This window comes from Mizuhopecten yessoensis, unplaced genomic scaffold (genome assembly GCF_002113885.1).
Source record: "Mizuhopecten yessoensis strain PY_sf001 unplaced genomic scaffold, ASM211388v2 scaffold10529, whole genome shotgun sequence".
Classification (NCBI taxonomy): Eukaryota; Metazoa; Mollusca; class Bivalvia; order Pectinida; family Pectinidae; genus Mizuhopecten; species Mizuhopecten yessoensis.
Window position 1 is genome coordinate 15591 of NW_018408592.1, and position 4198 is coordinate 19788.

The window sequence follows — 4198 nt, forward strand, 5'->3', positions numbered from 1 at the left end:
TGTAATATTGATGCAACAGGTGATAGAAATATGTAATATTGATACAACAGGTGATAGAAATATGTAATATTGATACAACAGGTGATAGCAATATGTAATATTGATACAAGAGGTGATTGAAATATGTAATTGTAATATTGATACAACAGATGATAGAAATATGTAATATAGATACAACAGGTGATAGAAGTATGTAATATTTATACAACAGGTATAGAAATATGTAATATTGATACAACAGGTGATCAGTTGTAATTAAATATTGATACAACAGGTGATCAGTTGTAATTAAATATTGATACAACAGTTGATCAGTTGTAATTAAATATTGATCCTACCTGATCTTGGATGATACTAGTTAATTGAATATTGATACACTTGGATTAGGTGCTTTAGACTTTAAGAGAACAGAAGTACATTCGCTACAATAATTTATCCTTTATGGTGCAATTGGCTCGTTTTATATTTTAATTCACTAGGGTTAACTGACAATAGTCACAAAAGCAATCAGTTTGTTTGAATTTAGGTAGCACTTTACGGTGACATGACCATTTGGATTCAAGACCTACTTTCCTTGGGGAAAGTGATAAAACTGATCCTAATGTCTTAAGTTTGGTCAAACATGGAAAAAAAATAGCTGATTAAGCTTTTCTTTAAAGGCTCACAGTACAGAGTTGATCATTAATACCACGCAAACATGCAACTGGTGTGGCTGAATATAGTTCCTCACTGGAGTTAGAGCATTTGTCAGATGAAATAAGATGACATTAAGTTTTCAATCAGCAGTCTGACGTTTAAAGTGGATCATAAATCTGGAACTCTAACAAGTCTAAGGCACTGACACATTGTAAACCACAATGAGACTGTAATTAAAAAGATTTCTGTTACCCCATTTTAACTTACATCTAATGACATTTCTCCTTACTGAGTTATTAGGGCCCTAGATCAGAGACTAATTCATTCACCCCTGAAATTTCATAATTTCAGACATTAATAATTAAGATTTATTGTCCTTGAAGTAAATAAATATAAGTCTGTTTCTTCAATCTCTATTACCATTGGTACATATTTAGATTTTGGTTCAATGTTAAGATATGTCATTTTTAACGATATGAAATGCATGAACATAAAGTTTCAGAAATATGTTTCTCAGAAAATGGAACTTATAGAACATACTAATTTGCATAGATTTGTAAGGTTAAGACATGAGGTGAATATGTTTTTATTTCGAACATAAAGGGTTCCAATTATTGACTACGTAAATGTCAAATTAATTATGTATAGCTAAATGTGTTAAACCTGTATTTCCAAATTCCCAATACAGTCCCAGGTATTAAATATCAATGTACACTTACAGTTGAGGAGGTCAGAAACAAACTTAAGATTAGACTTTCATTTTCATAAAAAAATTAATATCATGTGTCAAATATATGACAGTAGTATGTTAGGTGTTACACCTGTAGTTGGCGATCGGCCCACAAGACCATCTTCTGAACTGCTGATGACTCGAAGTTCTAATCATTTTGCTTCTAGAACTGTTAATTAAACACAAACAATTACTTATATGTGCCATTTTTAGCTCACCTGGTCCGAAGGGCCAAGTGAGCTTATGGCATGGTGCAGCGTCCGTCATCTGTCATCCATCGTTCGTCCGTCGTCCGTCCGTCCGTCAGTTGTCAACATTTTACTTTAAACAACTTCTTCTCAGTAACCAAAAGGCCTAGGGTGATGATATTTGGCCAGAAGCATGCTGGGATGAAGGGCTACCAAGGTTGTTCAAATAAATGACCTTGACTTATATCAAGGTCACAGGGGTCAAATATGTTTAAAACCTTTAAACAACTTCTTCTCAATAACCAAAAGGCCCAGGGTTCTGATATTTGGCCTGTAGCAATCAGGGCTACCAAATTTGTTCAAATGAATGACCTTGACCCACTTTCAACCTAATGTCATTGTTAGACATTCAGGGTCACACTGATATTCTCCCTGTAGCTGTATTTTAGTCCACTTTTAAGATTACAAGTGTGAGATTAATACCAGGTGAGCGATGCAGGCCCGTTGCACCTCTTGTTATGTGAGGTAGAGGTTCAAATAAGTTAAAAAGTGTCGTTGAATTTGATCTGTCTAAATTTGTGATTTTATTTAGAAATCTCACGGACATTGCAAGAGAGTTTTAATTTTGTCTTAACATCTCTATGTGGACCTTACATTGGACCTTACATATTGGTGAATTTTAAGCAAATTGGGAATCTAAGATAGGACCATTTTAACTCATTCACCCCTGAATGCACATTTGAACTCTTCCAATTCAAAGGTTGGAATAGTTCATTATGAAATTTCAGGGCTGAATGAGTTTATAAGGTTACTACAATCAGGTTTCACCATCGATAGATTTAAACAACAATTTCAGTAACTCAGTAACTTGTTTATACATATAATTTCCATTCTGTCATGTCACAAGTGGAAGTGCATTGACAGTCTTGACAACAGGGCTGATACAGAATAAACGTAAATAATGTTGCAAACTTGAAACATGGTGGAGGTCAAATAAATTAAACAACTTCTATTTCCTAGTGACTTTTATGGTGTGTTATGGCCACACAGAAAACGTTTGAGATCATGGTTTTACTGAAATCTTCCATTTTCGCTTTTGACTCTCTTTGGCAATCTAGATCAAATGAATGTTTGTACCTGAAGGGGCTCTTTTGTAAAATCACCTCTAACGTTTCGATGACAGAATCTACCGCCATATATATGAGTTTTGACACAGTCTTACTGATGTTGAAGTCAGCACAGCTGGTTAAGGATTTAGCAAATCTGTAAGAAAAAGGTTCTCATGAATGTAGCGAAAGGGATTTATTTTCTTTTTGGAAATAAGAATCTCATTTCGTAAATTACGAAAAAGCGAATGGCTAGCATGAACACTGGTCATGTCATGGTGATACACTGAGATTTATAGATTTGCAAAATGGGTTAAAAAATGTCCAAGGTCATTTTCGCTGTTCCTAAAAATGGATCACGATGTGGTTACAGTCAGGACATGGTCGGGCTCTAAGATAGCGTCTGTCTGTCAGTCCTTAATGTAATCTGTCAGTAATTACAATATTCTTCATCTTTGGAATAGCTACTTGAAAGGAAACGGAAGAATTACAGTAAACATTGACTACTTCTGGGTGCTGTATTATTTCCCCATCATCTAAAATTAACATTTATATCACACATCTGAATGTGACTAATGAAACAAGGCTAATGTATGTTGTTTTTTTTTAAATATTTTGTAAATATATGTTTTCCATTGAAATCACACCACATTAGGTATCAATGCAACATACTTAAAGCCAGTTTTAAATGAACATTTAAAAGAATTTGTGACAATTTTTGTCAATTTTAAAGTCATATATGCTCAATATTTCTATCAACATGTCTATTTCCTTGGAAAGTGTCGTTCATGGGGTGTGCACCGGTAAGATCGACAGAGTACTGAGTGTTCATGTTTTCTCACCTGATACACAATGATCATCAGAAATCCTAAAAATTAACTTAAAATTTGAAAATACATGTAATTTCTAAAACAGATATGCGTTTGGTGTATTATGGTGTTTGAGAACATCAGCTCACATGTAAAATAATTCTTTAAGGAGAAATTATCGTCACCACACTATCACTCAAAGTTTTAGTCGATCCTCAGATTTAAAAGCTACATAACAAATATTTATTTTGGCTTCAAGTTATCCCAGACCAGTGTAGACTACATCTGCAGTCGGAGTAAAATTGTTGTGAGGTATTACATCCAATTTAGGACAAAGTGGACTCATTTTAGTAAATTTTAGAAAATGTACTCCAACTAAAGAAGGACTTGATGATGTTTAGCCTCCAGAATTAAAAGGATTTTCTGTAAATGATAAATTAAATTGCATTTAATTTGATCAATTTTGAAGCTGGATTAGTTTGAATCAGATTTCAGTTTGGAAAGGATTTACATTTAGAACCAGCTCCATCCCTTGTACAACTCAAAATTTCAATCTTGGAACATTTCGCAAACATATTTGGCTCAAATTATTTTGAGCGAGTTTAATTGATGCAACAGTATCTTCCACTTAACCTCTGCTGTCACTGTTTAAACGAGTCAATGAATATTGAACTAATTGCCTCGGGTGATTAAAAATAAATTTATCTTTTAAAAATAAACATAAAATTT